General features: G+C 38.4%; 1 protein-coding gene and 1 long non-coding RNA gene across 3 annotated transcripts in view; one reads left to right on the top strand and one right to left on the bottom strand.

The window, feature by feature from the left end:
• Window positions 1-23666, top strand: part of lcor (ligand dependent nuclear receptor corepressor) — a 208563-nt gene that overhangs the window by 139723 nt on the left and 45174 nt on the right. The gene's annotated exons all lie outside the window — the stretch shown is intronic.
• LOC116720273 (uncharacterized) lies at window positions 14383-19102 on the bottom strand. Its single transcript, XR_004339358.1, has 5 exons — window positions 18943-19102; window positions 18600-18701; window positions 18203-18238; window positions 14650-14767; window positions 14383-14567 (listed from the first exon to the last, which is right to left on the bottom strand). It is a non-coding gene; the product is annotated as an uncharacterized LOC116720273 (long non-coding RNA).

Below are 23666 nucleotides of genomic sequence, written 5' to 3'. Positions count from 1 at the left end.
GGGACGATACACTGCAGATGGAAATCCCAGCATCCATTCCCTCGCAGCTCTGAGTCCCTAGGGTTAGCATTAGCATTAGGGTTAGCATTAGGGTTAGCTATAGGGTTAGCGTTAGGGTTTCCGCAGTGTCACAGCGACTCTGGTCTGAGGCACCAAGATGTTTTCTGGAAACCTTTAACCAAGAGGACTGCAGGAAAGCTTGGCATGGTTTTAAGCAGGATCTTACTTGTGCTGCTCGAGGCAGTGGGATATTGGTCCTGTGTTATGGCTGACGCTCCATTGCTGTTCCCTGATTGGTTCCTCTGATCATAACAGTGTGCATCTGCTCACTATAAAGCCTCAGTGAGGATTCACTATGTTCAAGTCTGGGATGAGGAGAGCATGCAGCAGTCAGGGAGGCTTTGACTGTATAAATGGTCCATATTCAAGGAATCCTCAAGTATTGATGAATTAACAGATGTTTGTAAAACTTTAGTGATTCCCCACAACATGTTCCTCTTATCCAAACAATCGACCTTGGCTCACAAAGGTCTAAAAGGGATTCATTCAACAGTGGTGACAAGTCTGCAAAGAAAAACAGAGTTCAAATTGCAAAAACCAAAATTGTCAATAAATGCAAAATTTAACGTAAACTTTATGTAAATGATTTGTCTGGGATGGTACTGAACCAATGAGTAACTGTCTCCTCAGAAGGCTTCACCTCTGATCACGCAGAGGAATTAAATGCTTTTTATTTGAGATTCAACTGGGATGTTTTCAAGAAGTCAAATCAATTTTTCCAACAATCCCAGGCCAAACAACGTCAGTGGGCGAGTTCTTAAGCACTTTGTTGCTGAGTGGATTTTTAATCAGTCAGATTGTTCCCAAGGTGTGGAAATATTCCTCAATTGTTCCTGTTGCTGAGAGTTTTCAATGAGTTCAGTCCAGAAGGAAAGGATGACGCAGGTTTCTGGCCACTGAGATCCTCTTCAGTTTCTTATCAGGCCAGCAGGAGGAAGCAGCTCCATCCTAACACACATACAAAGCTACTTATTGCCTTTTCCTCTGTTTACGTCTGTCCAGCCCTCTCTTCCTGCAGATAACTTTTGTCAGAGTTTGGTCTGAATCCAAACTTTGTGGGCTGGTTGTTAGATTTATTATGGAATTGGTCACAATGTGATCCCGTCCACAGGTTCAGTCTCTGTTAGGGGTTCTGCACAGCAGCCATGTGGACAGGCAGGTTTAGAAACCAGTCTCTCAAATAGAATAGAATAGAATAGAATAGAATTCAACTTTATTGTCATTGCACTGTCACAAGTACAAGCAACGAGATGTAGTTAGCATCTATCCAGAAGTGCTCTACGAGATATAATATTTATTTACAGATGTACAAGACTATGTATGTATGGACTATAAGGGGTTATAGCAAGAGATATAGATATTGTGTATAAATATAAATATGGGAGCTATATGCACAGATTATATAGATTATACAGATTATACAGAATATACAAGAATGTTAGGGAATGGATTATAGATAAATAATGGCAGATAAAATTTACAGGTTGTATGTGTGTGTGAAGAAAACAGTCCGTGATGTGTGTGTGTGTGTGTGTGAGGATAGTCCATGTGTTATTGTTGTATGAGAGGATAGGGGAGTACAGTCCTTATAGTTTATGTTTTATGTCAGGAGGCGTTCAAAAGCGTGACAGCTGTGGGAAAGAAGCTGTTCCAGTGCCTGGTGGTTCTGGTCCGTAGGCTTCTGTAACGCCTCCCAGAGGGCAGGAGGGAAAAGAGTGTGTGTGCTGGGTGAGTGGAGTCCTTTGTGATTTTCCCGGCCCTTTTCAAACACCGCTTCCTGTAGATGTCCTTGATGGCAGGGAGCGGTGCCCCGGCGATATACTGGGCAGTTTTCACCACCCTCTGCAGCGTCTGCCGGTCGGAGACAGAGCAGTTCCCGTACCAAGCTGTAATACAGTTGGTGAGGATGCTCTCAATGGTGCAGCGGTAGAAGTTCGTGAGGATCTCTGAGGACAGGTGGTTCTTCCTCAGGGTCCTCATGAAGAAGAGGCGCTGATGCGTCTTCTTAATGAGTTTGGAGCAGCTGGTCGTCCAAGTCAGGTCCTCGGAGATGTGGACTCCCCGGAACTTAAAGGTGTCCACACGCTCCACCACTGTCCCCTTAATGTGGATGGGTGGATGTGGGTCAGCGTTCCTCCTGAAGTCCACGATAAGCTCCTTGGTCTTCTCGGTGTTCAGCTGCAGGTTGTTTTTGTCGCACCACTCAGCCAGACGGTCTACCTCCTCCCTGTAAGCGGCCTCGTCATTATCTCTGATGAGGCCGATCACCGTGGTGTCGTCTGCGAACTTGATGATGGCGTTAGAGCCATGGACAGGTCTGCAGTCGTAAGTGAATAGGGAGTAGAGGAAGGGACTCATCACACAGCCTTGTGGCACTCCGGTGTTTATGATGATGGTGGATGAGAAGTGGTTGCCCAGCCGGACATGTTGAGGTCGACTGGTCAGGAAGTCGAGCAACCAGTTACACATGAGTGGACTGATGCCGAGGTCTGTGAGTTTGGTAATGAGTTGTGATGGGATGACAGTGTTGAATGCTGAACTAAAATCTAAGAACAGCAGTCTGGCGTAAGTGTTCTTACTGTCCAGGTGAGAAAGGACAGAGTGCAGCGCTATAGAGACTGCATCCTCTGTGCTCCTGTTCTGCCTGTATGCAAATTGGTGGGGGTCTAGTGTGGGGGGGAGACAGGATCTGAGGTGTGCTAGGACCAGCCGCTCCAAGCACTTGGTAATGATGGGGGTAAGGGCTACCGGGCGGTAGTCATTGAGTCTGGTTGGGTTGGGATTCTTGGGGATTGGGACGATGGAGGTAGACTTGAAGCAGGTCGGTACCACAGCGCGGGCCAGGGACAGGTTGAAGATGTCCGTCAGCACTCCTGCCAGCTCCCCAGAGCACGTTCTGAGGACACGTCCAGGTATGCCATCAGGACCCGCAGCCTTGTGGGATTTAATCCTGCTCAGAGCCGCTTCTACGTCAGTGGGGAGGAAAGTCAGTGGCTGTTGGCTTAATGTCGTGTTTTGGCTATGAAATGAAATCGAGCATGGTGTTGGAGAGGAGGACTTCACATCCTTCTTCTTGTCAATTAACTAAAAACTAAAGAAATGTTTGTTGATTTCAGAAATCCTAACAGAGTTTCACAATCGTTCACAACTTGGAATCAAGCAATCAAATTTTATTTGTATAGCACATTTCAGCAGCAAGACATTTCAAAGTGCTTTACATCATAACAAACACAGAAACACAATGCAATATAGAATCAATAATCAAAACACCACATTAAGTCAAGTTCCATCAATAAATTTGTAATTGATTACGTTTCAAATACAATCCTAAACAGGTGGGTTGTTAGTGGAGTTTGCATCCATAAAGGTTTACCTGTTACACTCCTACTGTGTTATATGGAACAAAATACCTGTTGGTATTTTTATTCCCACTCACAATCACACAGTTTAAAATGATGTACACAGCATTTTAATGGGCTTCTGGCACCAGGATCCGTTCACCTCTTTCACTAAATTTCGCTCTGGGACTCCGCCGTCCCTCACGGATTTTTGTGCAATTTCAACATAGAATCAACAATCAAAACACGACATTAATTCAGGTTCCATCAATAAATTTGTAATTGATTACATTTCAAATACAATCCTAAACAGGTGGGTTTTTAGTCGACATTTAAAAGAAGTCAATGTTTCAGCTGTTCTACAGTTTTCTGGAAGTTTGTTCCAAATTCGTGGTGCATAGATGCTGAAAGCTGCTTCTCCTCGTTTGGTTCTGGTTCTGGGGATGCAGAGCAGAACCAGAACCAGAACCTGAGAGGTCTGGAAGGTTGATACAACAGCAGATCTTTAATGTATTGTGGTGCTAAGCTGTTCAGTGATTTATAAACTAACAACAGTATTTTAAAGTCTATTCTTTGAGCTACAGGGAGCCAGTGGAGGGACTTTAAAACTGGTGTTATGTGCTCTATCTTCCTGGTTTTAGTGAGAACGCCAGCAGCAGCATTCTGGATCAGCTGCAGCTGTTTGATTGATTTGTTGGACAGACCTGTGAAGACGCTGTTGCAATAATCAATACGACTGAAGATGAAGGCATGGATGAGTTTCTCTAGATCTGGCTGAGACATTAGTCCTTTAATCCTGGAAATGTTCTTCAGGTGATAGAAGGCCGACTTTGTAACTGTCTTTATGTGGCTCTGGAGGTTCAGGTCAGAGTCCATCACTACTCCCAGGTTTTGGGCTGATCGCTGGTTTTTATGAGTTTCTCTAGATCTGGCTGAGACATTAGTCCTTTAATCCTGGAAATGTTCTTCAGGTGAAACTGTAACAGAACAAATCAAACACGAACTCAGGGTGGAAAAAGGTTCGCAGTGCCATTTTAACATTTATGATTTATTATTGACTATTTTATCAGTGTTGCATTGAATCTGTGACCTTGATGAGGTTCGCTAACGTGACACGCCAGATAAGAGAGAATCAAGTCCAGCTCGAGTCCATCAGAGCCGCGAACTGAAACACGATTTGTCTGAGCGTTCAAACCAGGAATCAAGTTATAGCATTATTTTATAATAAGGTTGCTAAGTTTCAGCTCACTGATAAACTGCTAGCTATCTTTGCTGAAGCCAGTAGCGTGATGCTAACCAACCAATCAGCAGAAGTCAAAGCCTGGAGGCACCACCTCCTCATTTGCATAATGAGGTAGCAACATACACAAAAGCAGAAATAATAAAATGAGTGAAACAATAAATTATAAATGTAATTATTGCAAAGATGATTAAAGAAACCAATTAATCATATGCTTATTTATTTCTGCATTTATTCTTAGTTATGTTGTTTTGGTCCACAGGGGCCAGTCCAGTGGAGCCCAAACTGGGTCCTGGAGGCCCGACATCCTGCACATTTTATTCCCCCCCCCGGTACCAACAACCTTCTCAGCAGGTCCAAGTTCTTCTTAGTCTCTAACGACCATCATTGGATCCAGGTGCGTTAAACCAGGGAGAGACTAAAACATGCAGGATGCCGGGAATCAGGGGCCACTTTGGGCCCCCGTGGACTGGCCTGTCTGTTTCTCTGAACTCATCAACTAATCAGACTGTGAAGTTTGATGAAGCAGTTTTGCTCCTGCTGTTGTTGAAACAAGATCAACAAGACAAATCTTTGCTCTGAGCAAACACAGTTAGCTGCTTGCTGGCGTGAGGAAAACTATTTTCTTCCAACCTAAATTCCTTCAATGAGAAAAAAGATGCAGCCAAGTTTTTATGAGGCACAAAATACAAATCATTTTTCAGTCATGAATAAAAAAGTTTGGAACCTGCAACATTTCACAACTAAACAAGGGAAACCCTGTTTATTTTGTCTTGTGTTAAAAATTACTTGATAATAAAAGAAAAAATCAGAACTAAACAAAGTTCTCCAAAGGACTCACTTTTATCTATTATTTTCTAACCTAAAAATAAACTTTTCATTTAATCCTACTAATAGAAAACTGTGAGCAGGGTTAATCTAATATTCTTCATGGAAATACTTATTTTTCTTTGTTAAAACAATTATTGGACAAGCACTAGGATTTCTCATTGTTTGTTTCTGTCATGAATTGTGTGGTATTGGAGGTGAGGATGGCGCAGTAAGACCCAGGTATAGAGCAAAAATGATGCTTTTAATGAAGATTACAGAGGACAGAAGTCCAGGCAGCACAGGTGAGCAATAAGGCAAGAAGAAGCTCAGACACAGGCAGCAACTGGAACAAAAACACGAGGAGACAAAGGCAGGGAGACGAGACGAGACGGATCCGACAGCGAAGCACAGACACAGGTGAGTATAAATACACACCTGTGTCTGTGGAGGGTAGTCAGGGGAAAGGAAGGGACTAATGAACACACAGAAAACAAATCCTGCAGTTTCACTGAAGATGTTCTGAACAAGTCATGGAGTGAACTTTACTGTATGGATTTAAAAATAGTTTTCCCTCATTAACAGCAGCCAACATGAATGAAGTTGTGCAAAAATGTTTTAATCCAGAGATTAAAAAGGAAAACTCTCAGCTTGTCTGAGAAATGTGAACCGGCATCAGGAAAAAAGAAACCGTCTGGCAGGATGCATCCAAACAAGCTTCCTTTAACAGTCATGAAATAAACGTAGGACGAATTTTAGTTATCTTGATTTTTATAGTGTAAGAACACAGCTATTTTTGTTAGCATCTCCTCAAAATGGAAAAGACAAGAGGACAAATGAGTGTGTGTTGATCCAAAGCTATGTGTTGGCCTGTTCCAACTGGAAACCTGGAACTGGTTCAGTTCAGTGAATTGGTGAGAGCAGACGCCCGTTTCCAAGATGGCGGCTCTGGATCAGCTGTTCGCTTTGCTTCTTTGTTACGTATCTTCCTTTAACTTAAAAAGATCCTCAAACTGCAACCTTCACTCCTGCTGCACATCACAGACGACTAAAACTGTCTGCATACTAACTATTATCAAGGCCCTCTCTAATTTTAATTCCATATTATGCGAGTAAAAATGGCGAATTTGAACAGCATCTGTTACCTTCACCGGATTCATGGCTGTTCTTCTCTTTATGTCGCTTTTCAAAAAACCTGAAAGTGTGCAATACCGCCACCATCTGGTCTGGAGTGTAAACTGGAGCTAATGCCGTTGACTTATAGATCATACATCAAACGGATTGGGTTAAAACAGCTTCCCTGATTTAGTTAAAAAACTGAAAACAACAGATCATATTCAGAGAGATGTAAAACTGAAGATACCTGCTACATTTAGTGTTAAGGACAAGTATTGTTTTTGTTGTAGATCCTCAGTCACTAAACTGCCAATGTTTGATGTTTTGAGGCATGAAGACATTATTTACTTTGTTAAACATTACATCAAGTTCCACTATAATGATTAATTTTTTTTATTCTTTGACATTTTAACAAAATAGTAAAAGATTATTAAGGCTCCTAAAAAGGCACTTTATTAGCCTAAAGTGTACTCTGAGATGTAATTTAAAACATAATGAAATTTCAGTATTTTTAATAGTTTACTTTTAAAGTAAGCTTGAGCAAATACATATTCTGTTCACTTAAAGTACTTTTATTTAATATATTTCTTAAAAGTGTATTTTGGTACAATTATATTTAAGTGTGTTTAAAGTTATAATGTCAAAATTGGTACAAGCAGGCTGTTAGTATACTTTGCACAGTGGCGGGCCGTGCATTTCACACCTAGGCCTTCAGTAGTGCTCCGTCTGAATCAATCCAAACCTCAAAAACTATTTTATGGCTATAAAACTTGTACTGCAGGTACAGCTGCGACACATTAAAAAAAAAGCATCAAAAATAACCTGATAAAATTGCAATATTATTTAGGAATATAGCAACATTTTACTCACCAAAAATCCTGATTATTTGTACACAAAATCCATCCTCCTTTCTTTCCTCAAGAAGATTTCAATTACTCTGTTGTGCAGATTATCCATGCGTTTCAGAAGAAGTCCTTTTCTATCGCCATCGAAGCTAATGCTGAAAGTCGAGCCTGCCCTGGCACAAGTTTTAGTTAGTAGACTGAAAGTGGCGGACAAATCCTTTTCCCGGTTGTGACAGGCTTGCTAGCTCCGGAGTTGCCCAACCTAGCTTAACAATGTCCAGCTTTTCTTGAAAAGTCCGTCTTGAAAATGGCTTTGACAGTAAATCTCCAACCAAATCCATTTCTTCTCCTCCTTCACCCATTGTGGGTTGACAAAACACCTATTAAATCAACACAACAATATCTTTGCTTGTGCAGCTCGCTACAGATGGAGTTTGCTAGCTCTGGCTAGTACACTCTTTGACTATCCAATCAGAGCGTGTGAATACGCTGATGTTTCCGTACGCCTGCTAGAGGGCCTTGGTGTCGCCAACTCAAAATCTGACTGGTTGAAGCAACAGTTTGATCGACATTTATTTTATGCTACAGGGCCCGCGGAACTGATTGCGAAGGCCTCCAGGCAGATTTCTTTGACCCTGGCAACAAATAGTGGCTGAAATGTGATTGGTTAAATGCTTAAATATGAAAATACACGTCTGGAAGCAGCGCAACCAGGGGACTAGCAATGAAAGGAAGCGGAGAGACCATTTGGAATTATTTAATACGTATTCATGGACAAAATATAATTAACATCAGTCTGTGATTCAGATATTTTTAGGCCAGCAGAGAAGGCCTTGCAGGCCCTGACGGCCCACCACTGACTTTGCATATATTTATATGTAGTACATGTAGAGAGGTGAAAAACAAGTCATAAGTAAATGAAAACAATAAGTAAGAAAATAAGCACCCCAACATAATTTTCCTTTTTGTATCTTCAATTTTTCATTGTAGTAAGTTAGGGTGACCAGACGTCCTCTTTTTCCCGGACATGTCCTACTTTTCAGACCTAAAAAGATGTCCGGGGGGAGTTTAAAAATCGTCCGGGATTTTGGTCAACTGCCTCAAAACACATTACATAGCTTACAGTGCATTGTGATTACATTGCCACTCCGTTCCACTACTCCATTCCAGGTTTCTTTGTATGGCAAATTAGTCACGCCCTTCTCCCCAAATCCAATCACGTTGTATTATGTGTGCGAGTGTGTGTAGGAAAAGTAAAGATAACCTCCGTCCCCCCCCCGCCGCTCCAAGCTGTTCTGGTCCCCCTTGGTGTTCTGCTTTACCCAATTACCCCCCCCCCCCCCCCCCCCCCCCCCCCCGCTACAGGTTGTCCTGGTTTTCCCAAAGTAAAATATGGTCACCCTAAATAAGTTCTTTAGTGTTATTTCAGTTGTTCTGTGCAAAACTACACACAACCGCGAGGGGCGCAGGTCGCGTTGGTGGCATAGAGAAGGTTGAGCACACAAGAAGAAGAAAGTTTTCCTTCTGAATCCAAGTACACCTCGCTGCAGCAAACAGAAAGGGGCGGGGACGGACCACTGTCCGTCTCATACCTTATATGGAAATGGGACTATTTCATTCCGGAAATGAAGGGGGCGCTAGTGACACTATTTCCTGTACCGACCGTGTTATAATAATTATACTAATAATAACGTATTTTATTTGACAACGCCTTTTAAAACACCCAAGAACACTTTCAACATTAAAAATACAAATTAAATAGTAAAGAAATGGCTACAAAACGTGATATGTCACGTGGTATGTCTGTCACGTGGTAAGTCACTTTTTTATTTCCAAATCTTTATTAAATCTTTATTTAAAATTATATTAGTAACAAACAATCTAGAATAAGCAACAATAAGGAAACATTATGGAGATGTATTTATCTATCCTTACACCCAATCTATCTCAAACAAAAGTAATAAAACATGAATCAAATCAATATTTTGGAGACAAATGTACATTACATTAAGAGCACATTTATCCATCCATTAATTATCATGAATTATCCCTATAGTGGGTCATGAGGGCTGCTGACCCTGGACAGATCGCCAGTCCATCGCAGATTAAGAAAACAGATATAAACAAATGAAGTTCAAATAATATATTTGATGTTGTGAATGATACTCTTAAAATAAATAAGTTACAATCTAAAATATAATAGCCTCTGGCTTATTAAATAAGAACTAGATGGTAAAGAGGTTTGGTCTGTAAAACATTTAGTCAACAATTTTGGCCAACTTAGTACGTCCATTCACAGAGCACTTTTGTTGTTTATTTGCCAAATATCTTTCTTATTATTCACATTGTGAATATAATTTACAAACAAACCAAAGGACTTCTGAACTTCTAACAAGTGCCATTCAGAAAACTAGAATATTTTTGGTTGCAGGTGACCTGGCTCAGCTATTATCATTGTTTACCATAATGTCTCATTGGGAACTTTTGCTATAAGGACTCCAGTTCAACCAGTAAACTGATTGGTGTCCCACTATTCCATTTATAAATTCCATATCAATTCTACCAATTGCAATCGATTCATAAAATAAAGACCTTAAATATCCAATTGTTGCAAAACCCAAAGAGATTAATTAAAACTTTAAATGTAGCTTCAACCTGGAAAGACTCACACAGAGAGAAAGTTTATTTGACAAGAAATAATCTTTGGGGCTCGGACCCCGGCAGTAGACACTGCGCTGGTAGCTGCCAGAGAGAATGATCTTTGTTCTATATGAAAACCTTTTTGAATAAAGTCACTGGTTACATAAATTAAACCAGTGTGTAAATTCTAACTGTAACTGTCTTCATCTCACCTGCTCAGCCAATCACCTGATCATGTGTCTCCATCCCAGCCTAACGGCGCCGGGCTCATCTCTCTTCATAAAGTCCGGCTCAGGATACCTTTAATCTTATGTTTGTATTATGACTTTGTAACCGAACAATATGTTTCTGTATGTGCTTACTTTATTACAAAAAAACCCAACAGTTGATTCTGTTAAAACATAAACTTAGCTTTATGTCAGGTTTGTAAAGAAAATTTGTATTGATTCCAGTCATTGTTCAAAAAGTATAGGAAACATTGTATTTACACATATAAAATATTGCAAGTTATTAGCTTTGCTTGCATTTAAACTTTTTAAAACAAGGTTATCCTATTGTTAAATAACGCTGTTCCAATATATTTACAACTACTTTATTGGTTCTACTCTCTCCAACAAATTACAGCCACAATGTAACTTTGTGTGGAAACGGCACCATTTCTATGAAAACTAAATAATGCAAATCAACTGAGCTACAACAAAAGGAACATTCAAAAATGTAAATAATATTGAAAGAACACATTATTAAAAAGGATGACTGCACACGTCAAAAGGCAAATATTATTTAGCAGAAATGATTTAAAATGGCATGTCACAAAAAAAACTAACAATGTGTGACAACTGAAATGTGTGAAAGACTGAGGAAAGCAACTAATATTCTCCTTGCATTCAGTATTGACAGTCAGTGCAGTGTCCAGGTCGGCCATCACAGCAGTAACCAGGGTACTCTCCTCGTCTTCCATCGCCGGTGAAGCCCACAGTCTTTATATTACCGGTGGCAGGAAGAACATGTTACAACCGCAAAAGGAATCCGGTTTTCTGCCTTGAATGTTTTTGAAAATTTGCCCCAGTTGATCTCACCTGTTAATGAAAAATCGATTTCATGTAGTTGAAATCTAATTTCACATGTTTTAGGTGAAAAAAGTCAAAGGTCCTTCCTTACCATCCAGCCAAGCAAAGTGAGTCTTCTTCCTGAAAACTGGGTCAGACTCAACGGCTTCAAAGCACTTGCAGGTCAATGCCAAGGTGAGGTAAGCTGAGTCTCCCTGTGCTAGCGCCACCTCTTGGAGAACAACATTTAAAGGCATCTGAAAAAACCAAACAAAATAAAACATCACATTGCACATTATGATCAGTAAAACAGTAGTTAATAATAGCCATTTCACCAAATACTTTGTTACTCTTACTAGTGTAGTTTATTGCAGTTACTTACTAAAACTATATTGAAGTTGTGCTACTCGTCATTAGAGTATCACATCTGGGTACTACACCCACCTATAATGGCTGCTGTTAGTTTATAAAATATATTAGACTTTCCAGAAATTTAACATTGGTGTACAAAACATATTTAAAAAAGATCAACCTTTAAAAATAAAAGAGAAACACTAGAAAACTGGTAAGTATGTAAAAAATATTTTATATTTTTCAAGTGTAGTTATACATACCGTTATGTTGAACCATAGCAGTTTGTGCTAAATGGTTCTGTAGCTTGTATGAGCAAAGGGAACAGAAATATTTATGTTCATGTTGCAAATAGATACGTGGATCTGTATAATGAAAATAAAAAATAAAGTTTGAGCATAAAATACATTTCTCAATTATACATGTTATCTACTTTTCTATTTTTATCTAATGGTGCCCTGCGGGATAATAACTAGCTATGCTACATGCTAAAATTAGACTTCCTCTGTATGAATTACGAATTTCACTAGTTTACAGCTGTTAATTGTATTTTCAACCTAATCTTGAAAAGCGTATTGATTTACTATGTGAAAAAATTTTAAGAAGGTAAAAATACCTTTTGTTGACTTTGTGAGTTTTGCATTGTTGATCGTGTGCAGAACATCAGTGGAAGAACCTCTCAAACTTCTTTCTTTCTTCTTCCTTTCCTCTTAACCCCGCGTCTTAAGGTATTTATACTAGTGATTATGAAAATAGCGCCCCCTTCATTTCCGGAATGCAATAGTCCAATTTCCAAATAAGGTATGGGACTGACGGAAAGGCCCGTCCCCGCCCCTTTCTGTTTGCTGCAGCGAGGTCCTTCTCTCTCAATGTTGTAACCAAGTACACCTCGCTGCAGCAAACAGAATGGGGCGGGGTCGGACAACTGTCAGTCTCATACCTTATATGGAAATGGGACTATTTCATTCCGGAAATGAAGGGGGCGCTAGTGACACTATTTCCTGTACCGATCGTGTTATAATAATTATACTAATAATAACGTATTTTATTTGACAACGCCTTTTAAAACACCCAAGAAGACTTTCAACATTAAAAATACTAATTAAATAGTAAAAAAATGGCTACAAAACGTGATATGTCACGTGGTATGTCTGTCACGTGGTAAGTCACTTTTTTATTTCCAAATCTTTATTAAACCTTTATTTAAAATTATATTAGTAACAAACAATCTAGAATAAGCAATAAGGAAACATTATGGAGATGTATTTATCTATCCTTACACCCAATCTATCTCAAACAAAAGTAATAAAACATGAATCAAATCAATATTTTGGAGACAAATGTACATTACATTAAGAGCACATTTATCCATCCATTAATTATCATGAATTATCCCTATAGTGGGTCATGAGGGCTGCTGACCCTGGACAGATCGCCTGTCCATCGCAGATTAAGAAAACAGATATAAACAAATGAAGTTCAAATAATATATTTTGATGTTGTGAATGGTACTCTTAAAATAAATAAGTTACAATCTAAAATATAATAGCCTCTGGCTTATTAAATAAGAACTAGATGGTAAAGAGGTTTGGTCTGTAAAACATTTAGTCAACAATTTTGGCCAACTTAGTACGTCCATTCACAGCGCACTTTTGTTGTTTATTTGCCAAATATTTTTCTTATTATTCACATTGTGAATATAATTTACAAACAAACCAAAGGACTTTTGAACTTCTAACAAGTGAAGTTCAGAAAACTAGAATATTTTTGGTTGCAGGTGACCTGGCTCAGCTATTATCATTGTTTACCATAATGTCTCATTGGAAACTTTTGCTATAAGGACTCCAGTTCAACCAGTAAACTGATTGGTGTCCCACTATTCCATTTATAAATTCCATATCAATTCTATCAATTGCAATCGATTCATAAAATAAAGCCCTTAAATATCCAATTGTTGCAAAACCCAAAGAGATTAATTAAAACTTTAAATGTAGCTTCAATCTGGAAAGACTCACACAGAGAGAAAGTTTATTTGACAAGAAATAATCTTTGGGGCTCGGACCCCGGCAGTAGACACTGCACTGGTAGCTGCCAGAGAGAATGATCTTTGTTCTATATGAAAACCTTTTTGAATAAAGTCACTGGTTACATACATTAAACCAGTGTGTAAATTCTAACTATAACTGTCTTCATCTCAGCTGCTCAGCCAATCACCTGATCATGTGTCTCCATCCCAGCCTAACGGCGCCGGGCTCATCTCCTCCACCCTTCATAAAGTCCGGCTTGATGTGTGCAACTGCTCCTCATCTGAGCTTCCATCACCTCCACCCCGACTACACCTTCGCTCTGCTCGTTTAATCTTGTTTGTAACCGAACAATATGTTTCTGTATGTGCTTGCTTTATTACAAAAAAAACCCAAGTTGATTCTGACTGTTAAAACATAAACAACTTGGCTGTATGTCAGGTTTGTAAAAAAATTTGTATTGATTCCAGTCATTGTTCAAAATGTATAGGAAACATTGTATTTACACATATAAAATATTGCAAGTTATTAGCTTTGCTTGCATTTAAAATTTTTAAAACAAGGTTATCCTATTGTTAAACAACGCTGTTACAATATATTTACAACTACTTTATTGGTTCTACTCTCTCCAACAAATTACAGCCACAAAGTAACTTTGTGTGGAAACGGCACCATTTCTGTGAAAACTAAATAATGTAAATCAACTGAGCTACAACAAAAGGAACATTCAAAAATGTAAATAATATTGAAAGAACACATTATTAAAAAGGATGACTGCACACGTCAAAAGGCAAATATTATTTAGCAGAAATGATTTAAAATGGCATGTCACAAAAAAAACTAACAATGTGTGACAACTGAAATGTGTGAAAGACTGAGGAAAGCAACTAATATTCTCCTTGCATTCAGTATTGACAGTCAGTGCAGTGTCCAGGTCGGCCATCACAGCAGTAACCAGGGTACTCTCCTCGTCTTCCATCGCCGGTGAAGCCCACAGTCTTTATATTACCGGTGGCAGGAAGAACATGTTACAACCGCAAAAGGAATCCGGTTTTCTGCCTTGAATGTTTTTGAAAATTTGCCCCAGTTGATCTCACCTGTTAATGAAAAATCGATTTCATGTAGTTGAAATCTAATTTCACATGTTTTAGGTGAAAAAAGTCAAAGGTCCTTCCTTACCATCCAGCCAAGCAAAGTGAGTCTTCTTCCTGAAAACTGGGTCAGACTCAACGGCTTCAAAGCACTTGCAGGTCAATGCCAAGGTGAGGTAAGCTGAGTCTCCCTGTGCTAGCGCCACCTCTTGGAGAACAACATTTAAAGGCATCTGAAAAAACCAAACAAAATAAAACATCACATTGCACATTATGATCAGTAAAACAGTAGTTAATAATAGCCATTTCACCAAATACTTTGTTACTCTTGTGTAGTTTATTGCAGTTACTTACTAAAACTATATTGAAGTTGTGCTACTCGTCATTAGAGTATCACATCTGGGTACTACACCCACCTATAATGGCTGCTGTTAGTTTATAAAATATATTAGACTTTCCAGAAATTTAACATTGGTGTACAAAACATATTTAAAAAAGATCAACCTTTAAAAATAAAAGAGAAACACTAGAAAACTGGTAAGTATGTAAAAAATATTTTATATTTTTCAAGTGTAGTTATACATACCGTTATGTTGAACCATAGCAGTTTGTGCTAAATGGTTCTGTAGCTTGTATGAGCAAAGGGAACAGAAATATTTATGTTCATGTTGCAAATAGATACGTGGATCTGTATAATGAAAATAAAAAATAAAGTTTGAGCATAAAATACATTTCTCAATTATACATGTTATCTACTTTTCTATTTTTATCTAATGGTGCCCTGCGGGATAATAACTAGCTATGCTACATGCTAAAATTAGACTTCCTCTGTATGAATTACGAATTTCACTAGTTTACAGCTGTTAATTGTATTTTCAACCTAATCTTGAAAAGCGTATTGATTTACTATGTGAAAAAATTTTAAGAAGGTAAAAATACCTTTTGTTGACTTTGTGAGTTTTGCATTGTTGATCGTGTGCAGAACATCAGTGGAAGAACCTCTCAAACTTCTTTCTTTCTTCTTCCTTTCCTCTTAACCCCGCGTCTTAAGGTATTTATACTAGTGATTATGAAAATAGCGCCCCCTTCATTTCCGGAATGCAATAGTCCAATTTCCAAATAAGGTATGGGACTGACGGAAAGGCCCGTCCCCGCCCCTTTCTGTTTGCTGCAGCGAGGTCCTTCTCTCTCAATGTTGTAACCAAGTACACCTCGCTGCAGCAAACAGAATGGGGCGGGGTCGGACAACTGTCAGTCTCATACCTTATATGGAAATGGGACTATTTCATTCCGGAAATGAAGGGGGCGCTAGTGACACTATTTCCTGTACCGATCGTGTTATAATAATTATACTAATAATAACGTATTTTATTTGACAACGCCTTTTAAAACACCCAAGAAGACTTTCAACATTAAAAATACTAATTAAATAGTAAAAAAATGGCTACAAAACGTGATATGTCACGTGGTATGTCTGTCACGTGGTAAGTCACTTTTTTATTTCCAAATCTTTATTAAACCTTTATTTAAAATTATATTAGTAACAAACAATCTAGAATAAGCAATAAGGAAACATTATGGAGATGTATTTATCTATCCTTACACCCAATCTATCTCAAACAAAAGTAATAAAACATGAATCAAATCAATATTTTGGAGACAAATGTACATTACATTAAGAGCACATTTATCCATCCATTAATTATCATGAATTATCCCTATAGTGGGTCATGAGGGCTGCTGACCCTGGACAGATCGCCTGTCCATCGCAGATTAAGAAAACAGATATAAACAAATGAAGTTCAAATAATATATTTTGATGTTGTGAATGGTACTCTTAAAATAAATAAGTTACAATCTAAAATATAATAGCCTCTGGCTTATTAAATAAGAACTAGATGGTAAAGAGGTTTGGTCTGTAAAACATTTAGTCAACAATTTTGGCCAACTTAGTACGTCCATTCACAGCGCACTTTTGTTGTTTATTTGCCAAATATTTTTCTTATTATTCACATTGTGAATATAATTTACAAACAAACCAAAGGACTTTTGAACTTCTAACAAGTGAAGTTCAGAAAACTAGAATATTTTTGGTTGCAGGTGACCTGGCTCAGCTATTATCATTGTTTACCATAATGTCTCATTGGAAACTTTTGCTATAAGGACTCCAGTTCAACCAGTAAACTGATTGGTGTCCCACTATTCCATTTATAAATTCCATATCAATTCTATCAATTGCAATCGATTCATAAAATAAAGCCCTTAAATATCCAATTGTTGCAAAACCCAAAGAGATTAATTAAAACTTTAAATGTAGCTTCAATCTGGAAAGACTCACACAGAGAGAAAGTTTATTTGACAAGAAATAATCTTTGGGGCTCGGACCCCGGCAGTAGACACTGCACTGGTAGCTGCCAGAGAGAATGATCTTTGTTCTATATGAAAACCTTTTTGAATAAAGTCACTGGTTACATACATTAAACCAGTGTGTAAATTCTAACTATAACTGTCTTCATCTCAGCTGCTCAGCCAATCACCTGATCATGTGTCTCCATCCCAGCCTAACGGCGCCGGGCTCATCTCCTCCACCCTTCATAAAGTCCGGCTTGATGTGTGCAACTGCTCCTCATCTGAGCTTCCATCACCTCCACCCCGACTACACCTTCGCTCTGCTCGTTTAATCTTGTTTGTAACCGAACAATATGTTTCTGTATGTGCTTGCTTTATTACAAAAAAAACCCAAGTTGATTCTGACTGTTAAAACATAAACAACTTGGCTGTATGTCAGGTTTGTAAAAAAATTTGTATTGATTCCAGTCATTGTTCAAAATGTATAGGAAACATTGTATTTACACATATAAAATATTGCAAGTTATTAGCTTTGCTTGCATTTAAAATTTTTAAAACAAGGTTATCCTATTGTTAAACAACGCTGTTACAATATATTTACAACTACTTTATTGGTTCTACTCTCTCCAACAAATTACAGCCACAAAGTAACTTTGTGTGGAAACGGCACCATTTCTGTGAAAACTAAATAATGTAAATCAACTGAGCTACAACAAAAGGAACATTCAAAAATGTAAATAATATTGAAAGAACACATTATTAAAAAGGATGACTGCACACGTCAAAAGGCAAATATTATTTAGCAGAAATGATTTAAAATGGCATGTCACAAAAAAAACTAACAATGTGTGACAACTGAAATGTGTGAAAGACTGAGGAAAGCAACTAATATTCTCCTTGCATTCAGTATTGACAGTCAGTGCAGTGTCCAGGTCGGCCATCACAGTAGTAACCAGGGTACTCTCCTCGTCTTCCATCGCCGGTGAAGCCCACAGTCTTTATATTACCGGTGGCAGGAAAAACACGTTACAACCGCAAAAGGAATCCGGTTTTCTGCCTTGAATGTTTTTTGAAAATTTGCCCCAGTTGATCTCACCTGTTAATGAAAAATCGATTTCATGTAGTTGAAATCTAATTTCACATGTTTTAGGTGAAAAAAGTCAAAGGTCCTTACCATCCAGCCAAGCAAAGTGAGTCTTCTTCCTGAAAACTGGCTCAGACACAACGGCTTGAAAGGTCTTGCAGGTCAATGCCAAGGTGAGGTAAGCTGAGTCTCCCTGTGCTAGCGCCACCTCCTGGAGAACAGCTTCAAGAACATTCAGAGGCATCTGAAAAAAACAAAAAACCAAACAAAATAAAAAATCACATTGCACATTATGATCAGTAAAACAGTAGTTAATAATAGCCATTTCACCAAATACTTTGTTACTCTTACTTGTGTAGTTTATTGCAGTTACTTACTAAAACTATATTGAAGTAGTGCTACTCGTCATTAGAGTATCACATCTGGGTACTACACCCACCTATAATGGCTGCTGTTAGTTTATAAAATATATTAGACTTTCCAGAAATTTAACATTGGTGTACAAAACATATTTAAAAAAGATCAACCTTTAAAAATAAAAGAGAAACACTAGAAAACTGGTATGTAAAAAATATTTTATATTTTTCAAGTGTAGTTTTACATACCGTTATGTTGAACTATAGCAGTTTGTGCTAAATGGTTCTGTAGCTTGTATTAGCAAAGGGAACAGCAATATTTATGTTCATGTTGCAAATAGATACGTGGATCTGTATAATGAAAATAAAAAACAGTTTGAGCATAAAATACATTTCTCAATTATACATGTTATCTACTTTTCTATTTTTATCTAATGGTGCCCTGCGGGATAATAATTAGCTATGCTACATGCTAAAATTAGCCTTCCCCTGTATGAATTACGAATTTCACTAGCTCTTAATTATATTTTCAACCTAATCTAGAAAAGCGTATTGATTTACTATGTGAAAAAATTTAAGAAGGTAAAAATACCTTTTGTTGACTTTGTGAGTTTTGCATTGTTGATCGTGCGCCGAACACCAGTGGAAGAACCTCTCAAACTTCTTTCTTTCTTCTTCTGTTCCTCTTAACTCCGCGTCTTAAGGTATTTATACTAGTGATTATGAAAATAGCGCCCCCTTCATTTCCGGAATGCAATAGTCCCATTTCCAAATAAGGTATGGGACTGACGGAAAGGTCCGTCCCCGCCCCTTTCTGTTTGCTGCAGCGAGGTCCTTCTCTCTGAATGTTGTAACAGCCGTAATTGTGTAGTGTCTCTTTAAGATACTTTAGTATTGCTAATGACGTCACAAGTATGCGCCACGGCTTCTCTGTAGAAAGCGTGGGAGAAACGTGCTACGGACATGTTAGCTTTCTTTAGTAATGTTACGGGTTGTTTGGACTCTGCTAATTTTCATGTCTGATATTATAGCAGCAGTTCAACCGGCTTTGTAAGGTTGGTGAAGAGCGTATTTATTAAAAGACAACACTGTGGAATCACCAGTACCGGTGTGGTTGTGCGTTGTTGATCGCCCAGACGAGGCTGCCGCCTCCTCTCGTCCCTTAAATACAACCCAAGCGTTACAAAGTGAAGGAAGCTCAGTGTGTGTGTCTCGTTCTTAATCCACAGGTCAGTAGAACCTGACCTGTCGAGACAGTTCTCACGCAGAGGACATTATTTTGATTTCTTTATTTTATGAATTTTATGCTTTTTTATGGGTTTGTTAAAAAAAAACAGATAAACTATATATTTAGGATATATGTGAAGCTTAGTACAGAGGCACATTAAAGGAGTATTGCACCTTTTTCACTTTTATTTTAAGAGAATAGTTTATAAGATGTAAAATATTGTTATCTTATTGAAACAATCAATGTGGTTAAAAGCTCAGATGCTTAAATGTTAAAATATATTTTATTTGTGCTGATTAAAAATGATAATAGCTATTAAAATAGCTAAAAGCCCATTTATATATTTTTATTTTGATAAGTACAACAGATCTCAAAAAAGGGGACAAGGTATTGGATTTAAAGCACTAACTACAAAATTAATATGGTTTAGACAAGTAAAAGCTATTTGTGAATTAATTTTGTCATTTGGTGGAATTCATAATGCTAAACGGAGGATGTTAAAAGAATAGCTGTTTGGGTTAAAGGGTTATTACCGCCATTTTGGTGTAATGAAGCTAGTGGTTCTCTATTGCAGTATGTGATACCTGAAGTATGTTGACTATGAAGTGTTTATTACACAGAAGAAGAATAAATCTTCCTGTTGAATGTTAAAGGAAGCTCAACATGTGTCTCGTTCGTCTTCTACCACAGCATCACACGTTGAGGGAAGATCATTTCATTACCCGCAGCCCATCCAAGGTTGCAGGGTAGCATACACTTAATACTTAGTATAAAATGAACATACTAAATATACATTGGAAATTATAAAAGTGCTGTTTTGGTACAATTTCCTTTGTCCTTTATAAATTAAAGTTGATTTAAATACACTTTAAATCATATTCTTCAGTAGATAATTTTTTCCAACACTGGAAATTTCACTGCAACTCTAGAACAGGTTTAAGAAAATTTATTGAGCATTCAAGTCAATTGATTTTTAGAAGTGAAATGAATTTGCATTAAAGTGGTCAGACATATTTTTTGATAGTTTTTTGTTTTGGGTAGAGGGTTAGTCATTTTTAAAAGAAGCTGGTTGGTCTGTTGATGTCCTTTAAAAGGTCGAGTAAAAACAATATTCTGACTGAAAGCTTCTCCAGCAGGTTGTTGCAGTTAGCTCAGTTTGCTGATCTCTGTTTCTAGAAATGAAGCATTATTTTTAAAAAGAAACAGAATACACCAGCGTGTGTGTGTCTGCTTAAAGAGGGACTTTTATGGTGTCTGCGGTTTGCATAGATGTTTATTTTTGGTCAGATGATCTATTCTCTCCTGTGTCTTCATTAGCAGTTATCTCAGCACTGTCATGTTGAGCTGAGCAATTCCAGACTAAAATAATCTGCTGGTTCCATAGCGGCACAGCCTCTGCTTCACACACACACATATATGAACATAATCCAAAATACACACACTTAGAGACTCATGCAGCTTCATTCTGTGGATGTGAAGAAGAAGAAGACAAGTTCATTTTGTTCTTCTAGGACTTCCAAGTCCTAAAGCAGAGTCAGGGTTTCTTGTTTCAGTTTTTAATCAAATATTAGCGATGAAGCATCAAAAGGATTCTTGTTCCTCGCTTGCTTTAACTAAATGAAGGAAAATGTAAATATTTTTCTTTTTACTTCATGTTTCCAGTTTCCAGCTCTATTTTTTATTCTCAAGTACAATATTTATTTTAAACGTGGCATAATGTAGATCTTGTTTTATTTTGCATTAGCCAAATATTTATTCAATAATTGAACCTTTTGTGAAAGTTCAATAAAGCTCTGAATTGCTAAACTGAAAAAAAAAAAGTTTTCCAGTGAACAGCTAGCATGCTACGGCTACCTGAACAGCTAGCATGCTACGGCGGCCATTAATGCAGCCTGACTGGCTGCAGGTTGTGGCGGGCAGCGCTGAGGCCATTGTCTGGTTTTGTTAACGGCTCTCTCCCTCTGACACGTTTTCTGACCCTCTGGGCAGCTTCAGTCAGATGTTGGACAGTTTGGTTTGTGTTTGTGCCAACATGAGACCAAATGCTGCTGTCAGTCGCAGTTGGCAGCACTGTCACCTGATGTGATGGTGACAAGGCGACTTTAAAAAGCTGGATGTGTGCAGGAGTTACAGAAGCTTTATGTCGACTGAGGTTATGCATGAAAATCTGTCAGGCCAATATTTATCTCATGCTCATTTTTATCACTCATCTGCCGTGGGAACACGTTAAAGTCAGACACAAAATTCAGGCTAAACGAGGTCAAATCCAAAACAATAACAACAATAATGTGTTCTTTCCATCAGGAGAGAAATTGGGACCAATGTGGTGTCAGGAGGCCCGATCAGTGTCAGACCCACTCTGTCTCCAGAGCAGGAGGAAGTAAAATCCTCACTTTAATGTGGAAACTTTCAAGCTTTTTTAGTCAGAGTAATAGCATGAATGTGCTGCTGCCACTTTAACACGGCCATTCTCTATATAAAAGCCATCTCCACCTGCCATGATGCTGCTCGCGTCGTGACGTTAGCCTGCTGCTAGCCATCGTTGGCTAACGTTTTATGGCTGCGGTCACTGAGGTGGTCAGACATTCAGTCCAGCTCTGCTGATTCGGCGGGTTTAGGGACCCATCAGTCCTGCTGATCCCTAGTAGAAGTGTCTTGTCTTGTGCTTTTATTTTGTTGGAACACGTTTTTTCTTCATTCCTGTTTTAGGTGATCTTTCACTGGATGTTGTTCCTTTTCTCCACAGCGCCCCCCACTGGTCTGCCCGTCTCCCCCGAGATTAAATATTTTGTAACTTCAGCCAAAGTCTTGGTTAACAATTGCACCAATAAATTAAGTCTTTAACCATTTTGTTTTGTAATACTCAGAACAGAGGACCCAGAATTTCAGCCAGACACAAATAATTTAAGAATAAGGATCCGGGACAGGAGACCACCAGCAACAGGACAGGAACCTCTGAGGACAGAGAAGCAGGTTAGTGGCCTGTAATCTTGGGGTCAAGGCTCAATAAGAAAAGCCACCAACCTTCTCAAAGTGCCGTAGAAAACGGGGGCAGATTCTTGGTTCCTCTGCGAAGTGGAGGTGAGGGGTCGTCTCTGAGGACAGAACAGCTCTGGAAGATGGAGACTGATCCAAAGCCTGAGCACTGGTCGCAGGCAATAAACCCAAGGAAAATCAGAATTCGAAGGTCAAGAGGCCGAGGCAGGGTCAGAACTAGGGAGGCAGAAGGAGGCAAACTTATCTGAGGGTCTGGGCACAGAAAGGGGTCAGGCATGTGAAGACGATCTCAGGCAGACAAATCCAGGGACGAGGCTGGAGGCAGAAACGGAGTCGTGTCCAGAAAACAGAAGTCAGCGGAGTATCCGACATGAGCTACAAGGCAGGGAAATCCCAGAGACGACAGACGTGGTCGTGATCGAAGTCAGGCAAAGGAGGTAACGCTGGACATTTACTTCTTCTTCTTCTTTCAGATTTTTTACTGGTGGGTGACATCTAACGTTAAGATATATAATCGCCATCTATGCTGGAGTGTGGACCAGAGTATCTCCCTTTAATCTAAATTCTTATATATAATCCTGTTTCCTTCAAAAATTTAATAACTGTTTTATTTATTTTGTGTTTAATTAATATCTTATTAAGTTTTAATGTCTCTATATCATATTTCCTAATTTCTTGTTTTAGCTTCTCTCTACTTACTGTATATTTTTCACAATGAATTATTACATATTCTACTGTTTCCATATCCATACCACACTCACATCTACCTGTTGGATGTTTACCTATCAAATGTAAAGTTTTATTTAATCCAGTATGTCCGAGCCGCAATCTTGTTCTTTTCGATTTTCTCCTATTATTTCCATATTCCCTACTTTCTTTTGTATATGAAATAAATGACGAGGTTTAGTTCCTTCCTCCCACAATTGTTGCCATTCAGATTTAATTTTGCTCTTACTAATTGATTTTATTGCAATACGCTATTTCCATAATTCTACTTTGTTTTAAAGACACCTTAGCTAAATGATCTGCTATTTCGTTATTTTGTTCCCTTCTATATCTTTATGAGCTGGTATCCACATAAACCTCATCTT

This window comes from Xiphophorus hellerii, chromosome 5 (genome assembly GCF_003331165.1).
Source record: "Xiphophorus hellerii strain 12219 chromosome 5, Xiphophorus_hellerii-4.1, whole genome shotgun sequence".
In the NCBI taxonomy this organism is placed as follows: domain Eukaryota; kingdom Metazoa; phylum Chordata; class Actinopteri; order Cyprinodontiformes; family Poeciliidae; genus Xiphophorus; species Xiphophorus hellerii.
This window is presented reverse-complemented; position numbering and strand designations above follow the sequence as displayed.